The sequence below is a fragment of the Ornithorhynchus anatinus genome, unplaced genomic scaffold (genome assembly GCF_004115215.2).
Source record: "Ornithorhynchus anatinus isolate Pmale09 unplaced genomic scaffold, mOrnAna1.pri.v4 scaffold_225_arrow_ctg1, whole genome shotgun sequence".
Classification (NCBI taxonomy): domain Eukaryota; kingdom Metazoa; phylum Chordata; class Mammalia; order Monotremata; family Ornithorhynchidae; genus Ornithorhynchus; species Ornithorhynchus anatinus.
The window spans coordinates 6,160-28,952 of NW_024396725.1; the positions used below are offsets into that span (position 1 = coordinate 6,160).

The 22,793-nt window shown below is 45.1% G+C and overlaps 1 non-coding gene and 2 pseudogenes across 1 annotated transcript; 2 read left to right on the plus strand and 1 right to left on the minus strand.

The window, feature by feature from the left end:
• ORNANAV1R-PS3255 (vomeronasal 1 receptor ornAnaV1R-ps3255 pseudogene) lies at positions 215 to 1,195 on the plus strand (annotated as a pseudogene).
• Positions 7,567 to 8,474, plus strand: ORNANAV1R-PS3601 (vomeronasal 1 receptor ornAnaV1R-ps3601 pseudogene; annotated as a pseudogene).
• Positions 14,937 to 15,074, minus strand: LOC114808800. Its single transcript, XR_003756570.1, has one exon. It is a non-coding gene; the product is annotated as a small nucleolar RNA SNORA7 (small nucleolar RNA).
• Positions 15,075 to 22,793: the final 7,719 nt, after the last annotated feature.

The window sequence follows — 22,793 nt, forward strand, 5'->3', positions numbered from 1 at the left end:
TGAGTAGGGAAATCCCTGTTTCCTGATTTTTGGATGGTATCGATTAATCCTCTTTAAATATGTGCTAAACCTGCCAATAATTTTGCTTCAGGAATATGGGTCCTGATAGTGATCATGTGTTCAAACCAATCTCTCTCCCTTCTCTACTTTTCCTTCTCTCTAGGCTGTTCTGCAAATGGCCTCTGCTGATCCTGACTGAGATTTCAGAGAATGGATACCAGAAAAAATCTCATTTGTTACCCTGATTCTGTTAGAGATGGGCATTGGAGTCTCGGGAAATGTGTTTCTCCTCCTGGTATCTGTCCATACGGTTTCCACCAGCCACAAGCCCAGTTCCTCAGAACTGATCCTCATCCACTTAGCTTTGGCCAACATCCTGATGCTCCTCACCAGGGGAATCCCCCAGACTATGTCAGCTTGGTGGTGGAGAAATTTCTTGGATGCTGTAGAGGGTGTAAAGAGGGTGTAAAATCCTCTTTTATTTTCACCGAGTGGCTCATGCTCTCTCTCTTTGTACCACCTGCCTCCTGAGCATCTTCCAGGCCATCACCATCAGCCCCGGCACCTCCCGGTGGGCAGGAGTCAAATCCAAACTGCACAAGGGCATCATCCCCTCCTGCCTCCTCTCCTGGGTCGTCAATCTCCTGGTCAGTGTCATGACACTCATATACATTTCAGGGCCGCTGAACAGCACCAGAAATACAGTACTTCTGAATTACTGTTCTTCTGTCAGTGTCACTGCAAGAATCACCTTGGTCAGTGCAATTGGGCTTTCTCTGCGGAATCTCTTCTCTGTGGGAAACCATGAGTGTGGCCAGCAGCTACATGGTGTTTGTCCTGCATAGACACCACCGGCAGGTCTGCCACCTCCATCCATGGGCCGGGACGCTCCCCCAGGGAGATTCCTGAGGTCAGAGCAGCCAAGAGGGTCATCGCCCTCATCACCCTCTATGTCCTCCTCTTTGGGAGAATTGCAGTCACGCTAAGCAGTTTGCTCAAGGGGAGAGAAAATTCTTCCTAGTTGGTCAGCAGCCACTTGGTTTTGACTTTCATCTTCTTGGCCTTCAGTCCGTTCCTACTGATTCACACTAACCAGAGGATGAGAATGTTCCGAAAGAGGAAATCTCCCATTTCCATTGCCGATGGCATCCCAAGTCCCAGAGATAGCATGTTTTCCCCTCCTGTCACTCCATGAGAAACTCCAGGTGCGAGGGGACAGGGATCGGGGAAGCAAACAGACCAGAGATGCCCCAGAGGCGTCTGCCTGTGTCCCTTACTGTCCACTCCCATATATAGTGATCTCTGAACTTCTCTGGAATCAAAAATAGACTGACTTCAAAGTGCTCACCATTCCTTCATTCATTCAATAGTATTTATTGAGCGCTTACTATGTACAGAGCACTGTACTAAGCGCTTGGAATGTACAATTTGGCAACAGATAGAGACAACCCCTGCCCAATGACGGGCTTACAGTGGAGACTCCACTACTTCCCTCCTCCATCTTATCCTCTCTTCTCCAGATTCCTGTAACTTTTTTCCAAATGGCCTGCTCCTTGGAGTGGATAAGGATTCGTGCCCGCTGTGTGACCTTAGGCAAGTCGCTTCGCTTCTCCATGCCTTGTTTACCTCATCTTTAAATTAGTAGTACTAGTAATAATAGTAGTACTAGTCGTAATAGTGTTTAGCAAGTGCTTATTGTGTGCTGAGCACTGTAAGTAGCACTGGAAGAGAATACACACGTTGGAATTAGACAACGTCCCTATCCCTTGGTGGGCTTACAATCTATGGGGTTGAAGTGGGAAGAAGGGAATTGAGACAAACACACCAGAAGTGATGAAACATTAAAACGAGACAAACAAATGGGCAAAATAGGCTCAGAATCATGCTGGGGATGGAGGAATTCGAGGGCACGTGAGAGCAGCTTTTATCCTGGCCCTGGTGCACAAGGAGCATGATGGGAAAAAGTCTGTCGGTGGCAGGAGGGAAGGCGGAGGAGTTTTTAAGGTATTTAGTAAACGTTTACTATTTGCAAGGCATTGTACTAAGCATTGTGGTAGATACAAGCTAATCAGGTTGGTCACAGTCCATGTCCCACTTGGGGCTCTCAGTCTTAATCCCTGTTTCATAGATGAGATAACAGGAACTGAGAGGTTAAGTGACTTTCCAAGATAACACAGCAGACAAGGAGCAGAGCTGAGATTAAAGCCCGGGTCCCCTGACTCCTGGGCCCATGCTTTTTTCACTAGACCACACTGCTTCTTCACGGTTACAACGGTGCATTTCCCAAGAGCGTTGGAGGTGTCCAAATGTGTAGGGAATCAGTTTTATCCCCGCTGGGAGCAGCGATCCTTGGTGGAAGGGAGGGAAGGAAGCTGCCCTCACTCGGAGACGTTGTCTCTCCTCAGACGACATCAACTCATGAACTGTCAAACATTCAGAAGTGTGATCCCTCCTCCTATAATATCATTTTATGAACTCTCAATCACCCAGATGTGTGGCACTCACTCAAGGAGTGACTCAGTCACCCCGTACTATCAGCTGACCCGCAGTCAATTCCAAGGGAGGAACTGGGCAAAATAGCCCGGCAGACAGAAAGTGGATGTCTCTTTTGCTTGGCCCTGACTTCAGAACAGACCCAAGCTTGGGCCCTAGCTTGCTGCTCATGCTCTGAATAGAGACAACCACAAAGAGGGAAAGCTAAGGGAGGAGTGGGGAACCGCTAGACCGAATTGGGGACCTCATAAGGGACTGACCGTGTTTAGTCCAGAATTTGAGTTTTCAAAGTCGTGTGGGGTTTTTTTTTAATGGCATTTGCTAAGTGCATACTATATGCCAGGTACTGTACTGTATGCTGGAGTAGACACAAGATAATCAGGTTGAACACAGAGTTCACATCCCACATTTAGCTCATAGTCTTAGTTCCCATGTTTCAGATGAGAAAAATGAGGTGCAGAGAAAGTGAGTGACTTGCCCAAGTCACACGGCAGACAAATGGTGGAGCCAGGATTAGAACCTCAGGCCCTTCTGACTCCCAAGCTCGTGCTTTATCCACTGGGCCATCCTGATTCTCATTTGCTATTCATTTACTACTCATTTCCCACCCTTATTTTTGATGTGAATAAAGTTCGCACCCCATGGCAAGGGAGACCTAAGTTTCTGATTTGATATTTTCATCCAAATAGCAGATTTAGGAATATTTCTTTCTTCTACAAAGAGGGGAGGCTGTGAATTCTATTACTGGTGAACCCAGCAATGCTCAATGAAAAAAGTACGGGCTTGGGAGTCAGAGGACATGGGTTCTAATCCCTGCTCTGTCACTTGTCAGCTGTGTTACCTGGCACAAGTCACTTAACTTCTCTGTGCCTCAGTTACTTCACCTCTAAAATGGGGATTAAGACTGAGAGCCCCATGTGGGACAACCTGATGACCTTGTAGCTACCTCAGCGCTTAGTACAGTGCTTGGCACATAGTAAGTGCTTAACAAATACCATTATTATTATTATTATTATGAGGGAGGGTTATTTGGGGGCAGGGGAAGATGGTATTGGTTGTCTTCCCCCACAGACATAAGGATCCGGAGGGTATAGGACTAGAGCCACAACCCTAAAACTTTCCTGTGTCTCCTGTAGTGTCTTTCCCCCTTTCTACATTGGAAACCCATTTTTACGGTATTTAGTGGTATTTCTTAAGCACTTACTATTTGCCAGGCACTGTACACTGAGGTAGATATGAAATGATCTGGTTAAACACAGTTCCTCTCCCACACAGAGCTCACAGTCTTAATTTACATTTCACAGCTGAGGTAACTAAGGACCAGAGAAGTCAAGAGACTTGCCTCAGGTCGTACAGCAAATGAAAGGTGGAACCAGGATTAGAATCTAACTTCTCTGACTTCCAGGCTCTTGCTCTTTCCACTAGAACATGCTACTTCTCTATATTTTCCCTAGAGTGCAGGGATAATATATCTATTTATCTCTCTGTGTCTCTTTCTCTATATAAATTAACTCAGCGTGACTCAGTTGAAAGAGCCCGGGCTTCGGAGTCAGAGATCATGGGTTCGACTCCTGGCTCTGCCACGTGTCAGCTGTGTGACTGTGGGCAAGTCACTTAACTTCTCTGTGCCTCAGTTACCTCATCTGTAAAATGGGGATTAATTAACTGTGAGCCTCATGTGGGATGACCTGATTACCCTGTATCTACCCTAGCGCTTAGAACAATGCTCTGCACATAGTAAGCACTTAACAAATACCAACATTATTAACTATTGTTTTATATTTATGCATATATACATAAATGAACTATTGTATTTCCCAAGGGTCTATACAGGCCGAATACAGAACTGGATCGGCCATGGGTTTGATTGGCTTTGATTTGAAATTTATGTTGGAAGAGGCAGCCTGAACTCCAGAGTCAGCTGATGTCTTAGTAGAGCTGGGTCTACTGGTTCCTGTAGATTGTGCTGATAAAACCGATCTTGCCTCCAGGGTGTCTCGCACAAGTCCATTCACAGCAGGTAGCTGTGAGAAAAACCACGGAGATCATCAAGTCTCACAGCTAGTGGGCAGCAGGGAGGGGAGTCTGGGCATTTCCAGAGATGTCTCAGTGTCAGAGCCGATTAGTGCTGAGAGAGTTACTCCCTCATACACACACACACACACACACACCCCCCACACACACCACACACACACACACGCATCACTCCCTGTGGGAGGAAGGAGATGAGGTAAGCAGCTGAAAAATGCTGCCTCAGCCTTGCCCTACCAGAGTCTGATTGCCCACAAGCTGCCCTCCCAGTCTGCATAAGTGATGGAGATGGGTAAGTAGGATGGAGCCATCCCTCTATGTAAGCGGGGGTTTCAGGGTCAGGGTCTATTGGGGAGGTTTCACTAGGAGACAGGATATAGTAATAGCAATAACAATAATAATTAAAATGTCCTCTGACTCCCAAGCCTGTGCTCTTACCACTAAGCTGAGCTGCTTCTCAAAGTCAAGTGACTTTCCAAGGACACACAACAGCCATGTGGATTAGAACCCAGGATCTCTGACTCCCAGCACGGTACTCTTTCAACTAGGCCACACTTAGCTGGGCTCAGTGAGATGCTGGGAGATGCAGACACCAGGATCATGGGGTTTTAACAAGAAATTGTTTCTCCAGCCCAGTGGCTTGGCCGGGGCAGGACAGGAGTCTGAAGGCGTAGGACTCACTGGGAGAAGTGATCTATGTTCTGGGCTTGCTGAGAAGTTGGGAATTGCCAGATGCTTGTGTGGTAATTGTTGAACAGGAGTTTGAGTCTCCCGCCTAGCATCTGGCCTGTGAAGTTCAGCATGGGATGGGCTGAGATTGGATGGATTGGGATGTGGATTTACATAATTAGTTTCCCTTTTGATCGTTCTGGAGTTCACCGTCCATTCAGGGCTTCCTACTAAGGCTCCCAAAGTAAGAGACAGAGAAAGTTCTCTCAAAACAGTGGCTGGGAGCAGGTTCTCTCAGGGCGTAAGAGTCTGGACCCAGTGGGGCCTTCCCTGGCTCTCAATCTATTGAATCCTGGTGTCGGGGTTGAGTGCCCCGATCTCTTTGGCTAGTCGGGACAGCAGGGGATTGGGAAGTGGGAAAATTCTGGCTCCTGGCTGGAGCTCTGGGGGAAGGAATGGGGAGCTCAAACTCCCTCAGTCTTCTCCCAGAGCTCTCTTCCATTCCAGAACATTCATTGACCATATATAATAATGTCTGTCTCCCCCTCTAGACTGTAAGCTCATAGTGGGCAGGGACTGTGTCTGTTTATTCTTAAACTATACTGTCCCTAGTCCTTACTGCAGTGCTTTGCACACATTAAGCACTCAATAAATATGATTGAATGTATGAATGGTGGAGTCAGCATGGAGTAGCCTCATTGACCCCGGAGTTATTGATCTTCTAATGGCTTCAGGTCCCTTAAGTCTCTTCCCAGCCTCTGCTCCTGTATAGAATGAAGTTTACCATGGGGGAGGCAACATAATATAGTCGATGGAGCACAGTCCTGGGAGTCAGAAGGCATGGGCTCTAATCCAGGATCTGCCACTTGTCTGCTGAGTGGCCTTTGACAATTAACTTCACTTCTCTGTGCCTCAGTTACCTCATCTTTAAAATAAGGCTAGAGACTCTGAGCTCCAAGTGGGACAGGGACTGTATCCTACCCAATTCGCTTGTATCCACCCTATCACTTAGTACAGTGCATAGTAAGTACTTAACAAATACCACATTATTATTAATGTTACCCAGTCTATTCCTATCAATCATAATAGTGACATTTGTCAAGAACTTGTTATTTGCTAAGCGCTGGGGTAGATTAATAAATAACAGTTGTGGTATTTGTCAAGCATTTACTATGTGCCAAACACTGTACTAAGCAGTAAATACAAGATAATCAGGTCCCATATGGTGCTTACAATCTAAGTAGAAGAGCGAACAGGTATTGAATCCCTATTTTGTAGATGAAGGAACTAAGCACAAAGAAGTCAAGTGACTTGTCCAAGGTCATGGAGCGAGCAAGTGGTAGAGCAGTGATTAGAACCCACATCTCCTTACTTCCAGGCCCAAGCTTTTTCCAGTAGATCAAGTTGCTGTTCAATTACCAATCTCTTGCTCAAGCCTGAGGAATCCCTCTAATTTAGCGCTCTTTTTTTTAGTAAAATAATAATGGTATGATATTTATTAATTGGGAAAGAAGGCCACGGTAAACCACGGTAAACTTTATGGATACACATGCCAGAACAAGGTGAAGGTAGGACACTCTGGAGAAAGTGGGTCCAGGGAGTCGCTATGAATCAGCCTTTTCATGAGGTGGAGAGGCCCAGCAAAGACCCTGGAAAATGGATGGCTAAAATGGATGACAAAGGCCGGAGTAGTTCCCGAGGCAAACACATGCAAAAGTCACGACACTACAGCTTAGCATTGGCATTGTGCGGCGATTACTTCCAAAGTCAATGGGTCCTGCACACATCAAATTTCTTCATGTACACTTCTCTGTATGGTGTACCCCTACCTGACAGCTCTCTTGCACTCCATGCCCTGGTGGGAACACGGCAGTCAGGAATGAGAGAACACAAGTGGCATTGTTGCTGAATTGTACTTTCCAAGCGCTTAGTACAGTGCTCTGCACACAGTAAATGCTCATTAAATAATATTGAATGAATGAATTGTACAAACCATCAGTGTTGGAAGCATCTCTTTGCTTGTTATCCCCAGCCAAGAGGGAGAATTGTTAGAGGACTCAAATGCCAAGATTCTGCTACCTTGGCAGCCAAAGGCAAGCGTAGAGACTTCTAACCCATGTGTGAGGAATCTCAGTAGACACACCTGGTTATGAAAAGCAACTGTCCTAACTTACAAATGAGGTTTTAATGTGGTTTTCCTTAGGAACTGTCAGAAGTCAGTCTCTTTCCACCTTGCTCTTGTTCATGCTCTTTTATGCTTCCTCTCTTTTTCCCTAGGTTTCCCCAAAGTGAGTTCACGAGAATGAATGCCACCGAGAGTGTCTTTGAGATCTTTATTCTGCTACAGCTCAGCATTGTCATCTCAGGAAATGTATTCCTGTTGTTGCTTACTATCCGCACAGTCTCCACCAGCCACAAGTCCAACTCTTCTGATCTAATTTATGTACACCTGGCTTTGACAAACAATCTCATCCTTCTCACAAGGGGCATCCCAGGCATCTTCTTTATCTGTGGCTGTGGAATTTCCTGGATGTTGCTGGGTGTAAACTCCCTATTTATATTCACCGAGTGGCTCAGAGCCTTGCCATCTGCACAACCTGCCTCCTGAGCATCTTCCAGGCCATTACCATCAGCCCCAGTACCTCCAGGTGGACAGGAATTAAAGCCAAATTGCCTAGGTGCATCATACCCTGTTTCCTCTCTTTCTGGGCCCTCAGTCTCCTGATAGATGTTTCTGCACCAATATATATTATAGGCCCCCAGAATAGCACCAGGGATCAATATACATTTATGCTGAAGCACTGTTCCTTAGTCAATATCAGTGCAGAAGCTTTATTAATAAATACTTGTGTGATTTCCTTCAGGGACCTTCTCTTCATGGGGCTCATGAGCACGGCCAGTGGCTACATGGTATTTGTCCTGCACAAACACCACCGGCAGGTCTGACACCTCCATGGGTCTGACTGCTCCCCTAGGGAGATACTCAAAATGCAGGCGGCCAAATGTGTGATCATCCTGATGGTCCTGTACCTTCTTCTTTATGGTCTGGAGACAGTCATGCTGACTGCTTTCTTGAACATGAGAAACAGATCTCTGCAGGTGAGAACTAACATAGATTTGGCAATCCCCTTCTCTATAATCAGTCTATTCCTGGTGATTCACAGCAACCGGAGAATGAGAACCTGTGGGAAAGGGAAATCCCACTCCTAAAATGGATTCCACCCTGGCTAGAGAATATTCTCTTCTCCTGAACCATTAGGGAGAACTTAGAGGGCTGAGGACCAAGAGAGATATGGAACTGCCTATGGATCCGAGCCATGCAATCCCATGGAGCTTCAGTGAAAGTTGTCTCTTGTTCCAGTGATAATAGGATTGGGAATTGTTGGTCAATCAATTGATAGCATTGACTGAGTGCCTACTCTATGGAACTCACTGGACTAGATGCTTGGAAGAGTTCAATAAAGTGGTTAACACAATCCCTGTCCTCAAGGAGCTTAGAATCTAGCAGGATCTAGACATTTTACTTCAATCTGGCCTCCGTCATGTGTGCCCTCTCTGGGTATCAGTTTACTCTTCTTCGAATTAGATAAGGAAGGGTTTGAGAGATTCTGGTACAGGATGCAGCCTCCACATTTCCAAATCCTTGTCTTCAGGATCACTGTGGGTCCATGGAGACTGAGATCCTTGCAGGGATCTTGGAGTGTATGTATTCGAGGTAGTTGTGGACCAGCAGATGAAGCAGTGCTTGGAATTCATCATGATGCCCCTGCACAAGTTTGAATCCTGCTGACAACAGTCTCCTGCATCTATCTTGATTTTCTGGACTTGTATTCCCCATGACTCTCTAGGGAGAGCAGGGTTGGGAAGCCTGTGACAGGAGCAGAATAAAATAATGGTTTTCCCACTCTTCCTATATTCCCACTTTCTTATCTTTATCTCTTCAGTTCATGTCCCTCTAATTCCTTAAAAATTTCCAATGGTCACCCATCCATCTTTGAGTTAAAAACTCTTTACCCTCAGTTTTAAGACACTTAATCAGGTCTCCACTCCTACCTTAATGAACTAATTTCCTACTACAACCCCCACCTGAGCACTTCACTTTGCTAATGCCTAACTACTCTCTGTGCCTCCTTTTCGTCTATTCTATGACCACCTTCTTGCACACGTCCTCCTTCTGGCCTGGAATTCTCTCCTTCTTCATCTCTGACTGCTCTCTCCATCTTTATAGCCCACCGATAATCACATTTCCTCCAGGAGGCCTTCCCTGATTAAGCTCTTATTTCTTCTGTTCACCCTCCTTTCTGCCTCTCTTATGCACCTGGGTTGGTACTTCTTATGTACATTTATACTCACTGTGGTCCCCCTCTAACACTTATGTATGTACCTTCGTAGTCTGCCATTTCCACATTCTGTAATGTATTTTAATGTCTGTCTCTTTCTTTAGACTGTAAGGTCCTTTTGGGCAGGGACTGTGTCTACCAACTCTGCTGCAGCGTACTCTCCCAAGCATTTAGTACAGTGCTCTGTACATAGTAAGCACTCAATATCATTTATTGATTGATTAAATAATCTCTTCAGTGTTACTCATCTCACCTACTTTTGGGTGCAGTTATATTGGGTTTGGAATCAATTCAAAGGGGAAACAAAAACTACTGGTCTCTCTTTAGAGCTGCAGCCAGAGAGATGTCATCATATTAGGTTCTGAAGGACGATAGGAGGAACAAGAAACCCTACTCTCCCTCTAGACCTGTGGCCAAAGGGATGTTACAGGTCATCGTTCTGGAGGACTCTAGAAAGAAAAAGCAAGAACCACTGCTCTCCCTCTAGAAATGTATCAGACTCGGGACGTGGAAGGCCTGGGTGGATGATGTAGTACTGAGCAAAACTGCTTTCCAAACATGAAACCCACATTCAATTCCCCATGAAGGAGTACAAACCAATTTTCTTATGGTCTATATTAAGAACTTAAAGTGGATGAAGCTCAGTGCTACCGATGGGGTAGATACTCAATAATCTCATGAAACACAGTCGTGGTCCCCCACCAGGTTCACACCCCAAAGAAGGGGTCAACAGGAATCAGCTCTTCTTTTTACAGATGGGGAATCAGAAACCCTGTTAGGTTAAGTGACTTGCCCAAAGTCACCTGGCAGGCCAGAGCAAAGTCATAACTCAAACCTGGGACTCTTGACCCTTAGGCATATACTCTGTCCATTGGGCTGTGCTTTGTGTGCTTCAAGGGCTTTTGCCATTGGGGCATCAAGGACTAGAACTGCTCTGGTATTGTTCTCCAGATTTCATACATGGCACTAGAAAATATCAGTCCAGGTTCTCTGTTGGCACAGTTGGACAGTGTTGGTTTCACTTGTAAACTCTTGCTCATCCTTGTTCAGGATTTTGAACAGTGCTTGACATATAGTAAGTACTTAACAAATGCCATCATCAGTACAATTATTATTGGTAAATTCTAAAGGTGACTAATGGGTTTATTTGGTTTAAATCCCTGAGAGATTAATTGGGAAAGGCTTCTTGAAGGAGATAGGATTTTAGGAGGGATTTGAAGGTGGACAGAGCGGGGATCTCTCTGATGTGGGAAACTGAGGAGGGAGCGCCAAGCCGGTAGAATAGTTTGTCTCAGAGGAAGGAGATGGCAGTCGAGAGTGAGGCACAGCTAGAAATTTGGCTTGCAAGAAGCAGAGTCGGTGAGCTGGGGACTAGTTAAAAGGAGAGCAGAGAAGTGAGAGGAGGCCAGACAGTGAAGAGCCCAGTGGGTGATTGTGAGGAACTTTTGTTGAATATGGTGGGAAGTGGGGAGTCAGTGCTGGGACTTGAGGAGAGGAGATTATATGGGGCCAGCATCCTTTGAGAATATTATTCCTCCAATAGTGGGGGAAATCAGCAAGGAGGCTGATGCAATAGCCTGATCGTGATACAACTGGATGGTCACTTCTTGGGTGGAGAGGAAAAGGGTGGATCCCAAAAAACGTGTAAGAAGGACAATCAGGGTTTAGCATTTAGCAGATTGAATGTAACATTTGAGAGCGTGGAGTGTGTGTGTGTGATTTATGGTATTCGTTAAGCATATACTATGTGTCAAGCAATGGTCTAAGTGTTGGGGAAGGTACGGGTCAACTAGGTCGGACACGGCCCTGGCCCTCATGGGGTTTACTGTCTAAGTAGGACAGTACTTCCCTTACTTAAAGGGAAGCCCAGAGAAGTCAAGTGACTTGTCCAAGGTCACCCAGTAGGCATTGAGAAGCAGCATGGCATAGTGGAAAGATCACAGGCTTAGGGGTCAGAGGATGTGAGTTCAAATCCTATCTCCACCACTTCTCAGCTGTGTGATCTTGAGCAAGCCACTTAACTTCTCTGTGCCTCAATTACCTAATCTGTAAAATGGGGATTAAGACTGTGAGCCCCTGGTGGGATAACCTGTTTACCTTGTATCCACTCCAGTTCTTAGAACAGTGCGCAGCACATAGTAATTGCTTAAAAAATACCATAATTGTTATTATTAGTGTTTGGCAGAGCTGATTTTAGAATCCAGGTCCTCTTACTCCCAGATCCCTATGTGTGTGTAAATAATAATAATAATAATGTTGGTATTTGTTAAGCACTTACTATGTGCCAAGCACTGTTCTAAGCGCTGGGGTAGACATAGGGGAATCAGGTTGCCCCACGTGGGGCTCACAGTCTTAATCCCCATTTTACAGATGAGGGAACTGAGGCACAGAGAAGTTGAGTGACTTGCCCACAGTCACACAGCCGACAAGTGGCAGAGCTGGGATTCAAACTCATGAGCCCTGACTCCAAAGCCCATGCTCTTTCCACTGAGCCACGCTGCTTCTCATACAAATACTACAAATACAAATACTACAAATATTATTAATAATAACTGTGGTATTTGTTATGCACTTACTATGTGCTAGACACTGTACTAAATGCTGGGGTAGATACAAGAAATTGGGTTGGACACAGTCTCCGTCCCGCATTGGACTCACAGTCTTAATCTCCATTTTACAGTTGAGGTAATTCAAGCACAGAGAAGTGATGAGACTTGCTCAAGACAAGTGGCAGAGCCAGGATTAGAACTCAGGTCCTTCTGATTCCCAGGCTCATGCTTTATCCATTAAACAGTGCAGCTTCCCTATGTATCAGTGTCTTGATAACCACTCAGCCAGTGTGGTTATGTATATGTTTTCTCAATTGCACTTTCAATTATTCATTTTGATTACTCTAGTTCTTTTGGATCTATCTACCCCATTATAGTGGAAGTTCCTTGAGGGCAGGGAACGTATGACTTCTTTATTTCGTATTTCCTAAGCCCCTGCGCAATGCCCCACACTAAATGAATGTCACTACTACTATATAGACATGGACTGATAGTATGGGAGTCAGGATAAGAGAGACAGTGAGACAGAACAAGAGACAGGGGTTGCTTTTCAGTGCTATGTATCTGAAACACTTATATACAGAAGCAATTCTTATGAAATTCTAGGTCTTTTGTTCCATTAAAATGGCCAACATTAATATGGAGTCCAGGAAGGAACAATGAATCAATCATACTAATGTATTCATTTATCTATATTACTGCCTGTCTTCCCCTCTAGACTGGGAGCTCATTGTGGGCAGAGAATCTTTTTACCACCTCCGTTGTACTGTACTCTCCCCAGTGCTTAGAACAGTGCCTAGCACTTAATAAGCAATTGATAAATGTGATAATAAAAAAACTGAGATATGGGGAGAGAGATAGGAAAGAGCACGGGCTTAGTGGAAAGAGCATGGGCTTGGGATTCAGAGGAGGTGGGTTCCAATCCCAGATCTGCCACTTGTCTGCTGCATGACCTGGGGCAAGCCACTTGCCTTCTTTGTACCTCAATTACCACATCTGTAAAATGGAGATTAAGGCTCTGAGCCCCATGTGGGACAAACTGGTTACCTTGTATCTACCCAAGTACTTAGAACAATGCTTGGCACATAATAAGTGCTTAACAAGTAACATATTATTATTATCATTGTTATTATTATTTTTGGGGAAACCAAGGGTGTCTAGTGTTTCCACAGAGAGGAATGACCACACAATCTATCAACCAATGGTACTTATTTTAGCTCTTACTATGTGAAGAACACTATATTAAGCACTTAAGAATATCCAATACAATAGAGGCTGTGGACCTGAGCCCTGCCCACAACCTGCTTACAGTCTATGGGGGAGACAAACTTCAAAATAAATTACCAAAACAGGAAATGGCCGAGTGTAAGGATAGTTATAAAAGTTTCATGGGAATATGGGTGGGCTGAGTATCAAGTCGACTTTGTTTAGACACCAAGGAAAATTTGGAAAGAACTGACTTAGACTGGGCCACTGAGGCACCATGAATCTCCTTTTACCAACCACTAGTTCTGTCCAGTGCAGTGCCCAGATACTGGCACAGTCATTCAACCTATCCCAACTGGATAACTGCATCAACCTCCTTTCTGACCTCCCAACCTCCTGTCTCTCCCCACATCAGTCCATACTTCACTCTGCTGCACGGATTATCTTTCTACAGAAACATTCAGGGCATGTCACCCACGTCCTCAAAAATATCCAGGGGTTGCCTATCAACCTCCTTATCAAACAAAAACTCCTCACTATTGGCTTCAGAGGTCTCCATCATCTTGCTCCTTCTTACTTTACCTCCCTTCTCTCCTTCTACAGCCCAGCCGGCACACTCTACTCTTCTGCCACCAACCTCCTCACTGTGCCTCCATTTTGCCTGTCCCGCCATTAACTCCTGGCACACATCCTACCTCTGGCCTGGAACATCTTCCTACTCAAATTCACCAAACAATTACACTTCCCCTCTTCAAAGCCCTACTGAAGATTCATCTCCTCCAAGAGGTCTTCCCAAACTAAGCCCTCCTCTTCCTCAGCTCCCCCTCCATTCTGCATCACCCTGATTTGCTCCCTTTGCTCAAGCCCTCTCCCCCCGACAACATTTGTGTATATATGAACATATCTATTATTCCATTTATTTATATTGATGCCTGTTTACTTGTTTTTATGTGTATATACCTGTAATTCTATTTTTTTATACGGATGCCCATTTACTTGTTTCAAAGTCTGCCTCCCCCCTTCTAGACTGTAAACCTGAGGTTGGCAGGGATTGTCTCTCTTTATTGTTGAACTGTACTTTCCAAGAGCTTAGTACAGTGTTCTGCACACAATAAGTGCTTAATAAATATGAATGAATGAATGAATGAATGAATGAATGAAAGGTAATAGGTTGTGGGGCCTGTTGGAGGATGGAATCAATCAATCAATCGATTGCATTCACTGAATGCTTACTACGTGCAGAACAGGGGGGCTTTTTGATCTAGAACAGTCTCTCTAGAATTTAATTGTGCCCAGAAACTGTACTAAGTTTCTGGGGGAGTACAAAAGAATACCCTGCCCTCCAAAGTCTTACAATATAGGTATGATGTCTTCTAACTCTTGTATTCTTCCAACCATTTCCTACAACTCTGTAGACATTTCTTGCCTTGTCCTATGCGGTCGAGTCATACCGACTCATAGCGACGTCATGAACACATCTTTCCCAGAATGTCCACCTCCTTGTGCAATCATTCTGGTAATGGATCCATAGAGTTTTCTTGGCAAAAATATGAAAGTGGTTTACCATTGCCTCTTTCCATGCATTAAAGTTAAGTCTACACCCTGGACTCTCTCCCATGCCGCTGCTGCCCAGCACAGGTGAGTTTTGACTTGTAGCAGATTGCCTTCCACTCATTAGCCACTGCCCAAGCTAGGAATGGAATGGTTAGGCCTCTGCTTGACTCTCCCTCCCGTAGTTGAGACTGGAAGCTTACTGGAAACTCTCCAGGTGCCATCCTTAGAGGGGCTCTCTGAACATAGTAGCTGCTAAAGTAATCAATCAATGGTATTTATTGAGTGTTTACTGCATACAGAGCATTGTACTGAGTGTTTGGGAGAGTACAATAGAAGAGAGTTGGTAGATACGTTCCCCATCTACAGTGAGCTTACATTTGTGGGGGGCGGATACAGATACTAATATAAATTAATGAATTATGGATAGATACATAAGTGCTGTGGGGCTGAGAATGAAGTGAATATCAAGTGTCCAAAGGGTACAGATCAAAGTGCATAGATGGCACAGAATGGAGAGGGAGTTGCAGAAGGAGGGCTTAATCAGTGTGATTTAGCAGAAAGAGCACGGGCTTGGGAGTCAGAAGATGTGGGTTCTAATCCTGGCTCTGCCACTTGTCTGCTGTGTGAACTTGGGCAAGCCACTTGACTCCTCTATGCCTCAGCTACCTCATCTGTAAAATGGGAATTAAAATTGTGAGCCCCACATGGGCAACCTGATTGCCTTGTATCTACCCCAGCACTTAGAGCAGTGATTGGCACATAGTAAGTGCTTAACAATTGCCATAATAATAATAATAATAATAATTAGTATTAATACTATTAATAGTCAGGGAAGGCCTCTTGGAGTTTCTTTTATGGAATTTGTTAAGCACTTCTCAAGTTTCAGGCACTATTCTTAGTTCTGGGCTAGATAGCAGATAATTAGGATGGACCCAATCCCTAGTCTACATAGTTCTCACAGGCTAAATCGGAGAGATGAGGATTTAATCTCCATTTTCCCCCTTTTACAGAGGCACAGAGAACTTAAGTGACTTCCCCAAGGTCACACAACATACAAGCGGTGGAGCTGGAATTAGAATCCAGGCCCATGCACTTTCTACTAGTCTTTGCTGCTTCTCCTTAATAAGGCTTTGAAGGTGGGGAAAGTGGTGGCCTGGCATATAGGGAGGGAGAGTTTCAGGACAGAGGGAAGACTTGGGAAAGGGGTCGGCACCATATTCGATGGGATCAAAGAAGTGAGGAAAATGGTGCTAAAGGAGAAGTGTGTAGACTGGGAGGAGGTGAGAGTTTTAATTAGGTATCAAAGGATAGGGTAAGAAGCACAGGTGGAGAGGGTAGATTTTGAGAGGAGGTGAGGCATTTCTTCTTGAGATACTTTTGGGAATATTGGGAGAGTTGAAAGGGCAGAAGACGAGGTAGGAATTGGTGAGGAGAAGAGTTTTTAGGGAGATCACATCTGAAGGATTCAATTTTGTCAATAAAGTACATGACCAGGTCATTAGGGGAAAAAGATAACAGAAGTTTTGATCATGAATTACTAAATTTGATTAATGAATGGACAGATTGAAAGAACTGGGTCTTGGAAACAAGAGTTGGCACTGCAGCCCTTCTGGCAGCTGAACTGCTCAGATTGTTGAGTTGATGCCTTGAGTTATAACTATCTCATCGTGTGAAGGAGTTGCATTGTTTGCCTTCTCCCATTCCCTCACCCAGTGTCGATGAGTACAAGGATCTTTGTTTAGGTGAAGCTCAGGCCTATTTAGACAGATTCAGTCTTCAAGACCCTACCTCTCTGACTTTGAGCCTCCTAGGGGTGTAGGGGGAACCCTGACAGCTTCCTTGAGACTTTTATGAAGAATCTATGGTGGAAATAGATGATTCCTTTTTCCAGAATGTTCTCATCCTCCTGTCACTGTGAATCACCAGGAAGAGACAGGTGACTGAAAAGTCAAATGACATCACCACGTGGATATTCACCAGCAGAGGAGACTTTACTTTCATGTTAAGTAAAATGCTGAACACAATGGACTGTTGCCCTTAGAGGAAGACATAGAGACGTGGAGTCACTGTCTCCAAGGTGGTGTCACTGATATCCATTCATATGGAGTCAGAAGCAGGGGAAGCCTCCTGTAAGGCACAAGAGAGTGGGAAGGAGAGGGAGAGAGAAAAAACAGAGAAAGTGAGGGAGAGAGAGGGAGGGAGGGAAAACAGTAATGATACAAATAGAGGGAGAGAAAGTGAGAGGGCAGAAAGAAAAACAGTGAGAGAGGGATGGAAAATGATTGAGGGAAAGAGAACAAGAGCAAGAGCAAGAGGAAAAGAGGGAGAAAGAAAGAGGGAGGAGAGGCAGAGAGAAAGAGAGAGAAGAGAAAGAGACAGAGAGAGAAATAATTATAATTGAGGTATTTGTTAAGTGCTTATTCTGCACCAAACACTGTACTAAGCACTGGGTTAGATACAAGATAATCAGGTTCTACATGGGGATTATAGTCCTAAGAAGGAGGGAAAACAATAATTATAAATAATAACTGTGGTATTTGTTAAGTGCTTTCTATGTGCCCAAAACTGTACTAAGCGCTAGGTTGGATATAAGCAAATTGAGTTGCACGCTGTCCCTGTCCCACATGGGCTCACAGTCCTAAACCCCATTTTACAGTTTAGGTAACTGAGGCAGGGAGAAATGAAGTGACTTGCCCAAGGTCACACAGCATACAAATAGTGGTACTGGGAGTAGAACCCAGATCCTTCTGACTCCTAGGCCCATACTCTATTCATGAGACCAGGCTGTGTTTTTCCCCATTTTATTGATGAGGGAACTGAGGCACAGAATAGCAGCATGGCTTAGTGGAAAGAGCATGGGCTTGGGAGTCAGAAGTCATGGGTTCTAATTTCAGCTCTGCCACTTGTCAGCTGTGTGACTTGGGCAAATCAGTTAACTTCTCTGTGCTTCAGTTACCTCATCTGTAAAATGGGGATTAAGACTGTGTGCCCCAAGTGAGACAACTTGATAACCTTGGATCTTTTCCAGTACTTAGAACAGTGCTTAGCACATAGTAAGGGCTTAACAAATACCATCATTATTATTATTATTAAGTGACTTTCCCAAGGTCACCCAGAAGGGCCATAGCACAATCAGGATTAAAACCTAGGTCCTCTGACACCCAATCCCATCGTCTTTTAACTAGGCCACTCTGCTTCCTTTAGAAAGAGAAAAATGGTGAAAAGAGAAAGAAAGAAATGGAGAAAGAAAGAGAGAAAGAAGGAGAAGATAGGAAAATGAGAAAGGTTGAGGCATAGAGAAAGAGAGGAGAGTATGAAAGTGGGAAAAACGCAATAGAAAGAGAGAGAGAGGAAGGGAGAATAAGCTGGAGACAGAATGAGAGAGAAAAGAGAAAAAGGGAGAGAGGAATGGAAAATGAGAGAGGGAAGTCAATGAATTAAACAATGGTATTAATTGAGGGATTGTTTTGCAAAGAATAGTATCCTTGGAGTACAATACAACTGAGTTGGTACACATGATCCTTGAACACAAGGAGTTTGCAGTTTAAAACAGGGAAAAGATATTGAAATAAATAACAGGGGAAATGGTAGGGTATAATATATGAACACAAGTACAGTAAAGCTGAAGGCAGGGTGAACATCAAGTGCTGAAGTGCTTAAGAGCAGTGTAAAGCGCTTAGGAGATGCAGAAGATAGGGTAAGTAGAAGAAATGAAGTCCTAGTTGGGTAAGACCTCTCAGTGGAGATGTGATTTTCAGATGGCTCCTTAGGTAGGGAGAGTTGTAGTTCATTGGATGAGAAGGGGAAAGGATTTCCAGGTGGGCAAGGGGCCAGAGCCACAACTGATGAGATTGAAGTACAGAGAGTAGGTCTGTGTTACATGAGCGAAATGTATGCGTTTGCCTGTGACAGAAGATCAACACTGTAACTTAGGATGGGGCAGAGAGATGATTGTGACCCTTAAAACCAATGGTAAGGAGTTTCTGTGTTATGCAGAGGTGGATGGGCAAGCTTTGGAGGTTTTTGAGGAGTGGGGAGATTGGGCTGAAGCGGTCTTTAGGAAAATGAACTAAACAGCAAAGTGAAGAATAAACTAGGGAGGGGAAAGACAGGAAACAGAGAAGTCAGCGAGGAGGCCAGTGCAGTGCAGTGTGCAGGATATATTAAGTGCTTGGATCATTGCGGTAGCAGTTTAGGTGGAGGGGAAAGCGTGGATTCTAGAGTTGGTATGAAGGAAGAAGTGACAGGAATTTATGGCACATTAAGTGGGTTGACTGAGAAAGATGAGTTGCTGTTAATGCCAAGGTTACCGACTTGAGAGTTAGGGAGGATGGTGATAGGAAAGTCTGAGGGAGGACAGGCTTTGGGTGGAAAGACAGGTGAGAAAGATACTAGGAAAAAGGGAGAGCAAGGTAAAGAGAAATAGAGAGAGAAAAGCAAGAAAGAGAGTAAGAAGGAGGGGTAAAAAATGAAAGAAGGGAGAGAGAGTCAGAAAGCAAAAGAGGGAAAGAGCAGGCAAAGAGAGAGGCAGAGAGAGAAGGAAAAAAGACACTTGCATTAGTACATAATGTACATAATTGCCTAGGTAAAAATAAAGAATGAAAAATTCAGAGTCCTACTCTTTTTATTGATTCTGCCCCAGAGTAAAGAAACCTGGGTACTAATCCCAGAGAAGCAGTGTGGCTGAGTGGAAAGAGCATGGGCTTTGGAGTCAGGGGTCATGGGCTCTAATCCCGGCTCCACCACCTGTCAGCTGTATGACTTTGGGCAACTCATTTAACTTCTCAATGCCTCAGTTACATCATCTGTAAAATGGGGACTAAGACTGTGAGCCTCATGTGGGACAATCTGATTACCCTGTATCTACTCCTGCACTTAGAACAGTGCTCAGCACATAGTAAGCACTTAACAAACACCAACATCATAATTATCATTATTATCCTGGTTCTATCACTTCCCATGTGTGTGACCTTGGGCTAGTCACTAAAATTATCCATGCTTCAGTTTCCTCATTTGTAAAATGAGGATTAAACACCAGTTCTTGCTTCTACTTAGACTGAGTCCCATATTGGACTGTGTCCAATATGATTACTTTGTTTCTCTACTGTGGCTTACTACAGTGCTTGGCATATGACACTCTGACTATAAGAGTTACTCTTGGAGACATCCCTGGACAATCACTGCATCCTCCGGTGAATCCCCTGATTGGTTCACATTACTGATGTTGCAAAGAGCAGGGTCTAGAGCTAGAATTACAGGACTTCTCCAAATCTAATTTGGGTGGACTCTCAGGCCGCACCTTGGATGTGGCCAATGTAGATTTTCAGGGAAAAGGATGTTTTATTTTCAGTCAAAATAACCATGTAGGGTTCAGTTCAGTGAGGGGTCATTTACACTCTGATCCTTCAGCCGTGAGTTCGGGGAGCAGTTTTCCACAGGGCCATCCAAACAGCATGGTCTACCCTCTACTCCATTCAACAATGACTACCAAAACCTCTTGGCCTCCGCCCCTACCCTTGCCCCCATCAACTCTCATCCAGTGGCTCAACAGCCCATTCAACAAAAGAACCATATGGGAGGCTATGATGGAGAAAGTAATGGATTTACAGTCTGTTTCCTTGGCTACGAGGATCCAGAGTCTGAGAGTCCACTTGCTGGAGATTGGGGCAGAGATGTTCTCTCTAAGGAGGTTTCTCTGTGAAGACCAGATTTTGCTGGACTAGCGATGAGAGCCTGGCCCTGGGAGTCAGAGGATGTGGTTTCTAATCCAGGCTCTGCCACTTGTATACTGTGTGACCTTGGGTAAGTCATTTAACATTTCTGTATCTCAGTTACCTCATCTGTAAAATAAGGATTAAGACTGTGAGCCCCATGTGGAACAGGGACAGTGGCCAACCTGATTACCTTGTATCTACCCCAGCATGTAGAACAGTGCTTGACAAATAGTAAGCACTTAACAAGTATTATTATTATTACTATATGATACCATTCCCAAAATCAAGGGAGCCATGATTATTGTTCATTAGATTGAGATGGGATGAGCTCAGGATGGAGAGAGAGACTGCTAAGAGTGTGGCCTGAGTGTGGTGGTGATTGGGGATCCAAAACAGTTTAGCCCTCCCATTCTAACAAACATGGCCTTACTAGTGTTGAGGCAACGAGTTAGAGATTCTGGTGCAATAGGGAGAACCTGGAGGGTCTCCAACATAAATCTTTCCATCTGATCCCAGATCCCTCTCTACCTCTTCTGGGCCAGAGGCTTAACCACGCTGTTTCACTCTCATTTCCCATTGTCCAACAATCCCCTGTCTTTCATTGAGCCAACACACACACAAGAAAGCCCTTCTCTCAGCGAATCTTTCCCATTTGGACACCGACCCTGAAAATGGACTTTCAGATTGATGGCTTTATCATATTCACCCATCTCTGTCACTCACGTTGTCTGGAAGGGCAATTCACGGGCAGTCAGGCTTTGGCAGAACAAAGCTGAGACAGCATTTATCAGCCGCTTTCCTCATCTCCTTCCTCCCTCAGAGAGTGAATAGTTTGTGTATGTGTGTGTGATGGTGGGAAGTGGGGGTGGTGAATGAGTGAATCGCTGAGCACTAATCCACTCTGACCCTCAGACTGGGACATCTCTAGAAATGTCCAGACTCCCTTCCCTATTGTCCACCAATCTGGAATAAGATGAACCTAGATCTCTCCCTGAAATTTACTGCTGCTAATTGACCATCAAAGTTGCCCTTGGGGAAACATGGCAGCATCTGTACCATATCCTTCAGCCCCATGTACATTCATTCATTCATTCAATAGTATTTATTGAGCGCTTACTATGTGCAGAGCACTGTACTAAGCGCTTGGGATGAACAAGTCGGCAACAGATAGAGACAGTCCCTGCCGTTTGACGGGCTTACAGTCTAATCGGGGGAGACGGACAGACGAGAACAATGGCACTAAACAGCGTCAAGGGGAAGAACATCTGGTAAAAACAATGGCAACTAAATAGAATCAAGGCGATGTACAATTCATTAACAAAATAAATAGGGTAACGAAAATATATACAGTTGAGCGGACGAGTACAGTGCTGTGGGGATGGGAAGGGAGAGGTGGAGGAGCAGAGGGAAAAGGGGAAAATGAGGCTTTAGCTGCGGAGAGGTAAAGGGGGGATGGCAGAGGGAGTAGAGGGGGAAGAGGAGCTCAGTCTGGGAACGCCTCTTGGAGGAGGTGATTTTTAAGTAAGGTTTTGAAGAGGGAAAGAGAATCAGTTTGGCGGAGGTGAGGAGGGAGGGCGTTCCAGGACCGCGGGAGGACGTGACCCAGGGGTCGACGGCGGGATAGGCGAGACCGAGGGACGGCGAGGAGGTGGGCGGCAGAGGAGCGGAGCGTGCGGGGTGGGCGGTGGAAAGAGAGAAGGGAGGAGAGGTAGGAAGGGGCAAGGTGATGGAGAGCCTTGAAGCCTAGAGTGAGGAGTTTTTGTTTGGAGCGGAGGTCGATAGGCAACCACTGGAGTTGTTTAAGAAGGGGAGTGACATGCCCAGATCGTTTCTGCAGGAAGATGAGCCGGGCAGCGGAGTGAAGAATAGACCGGAGCGGGGCGAGAGAGGAGGAAGGGAGGTCAGAGAGAAGGCTGACACAGTAGTCTAGCCGGGATATAACGAGAGCCCGTAATAGTAAGGTAGCCGTTTGGGTGGAGAGGAAAGGGCGGATCTTGGCGATATTGTAGAGGTGAAACCGGCATCCCTGCTCCCACCAACAGTCCAGCTCTGCCAGGAGCCAAGCCCGGATCTGTAGTGTCTGTATGACACTCTCACCCCCAGGGTCACTCATGGCCACAGGTGCACCAATCCTGAAGTCAGCAACCTCAGGCCATAGACCACAGCATGTTATAACCTCCATAATAAGAGTGAGACCAGAGCTTATGATATGCATGTGGGAACCCTCTTCATAGAGG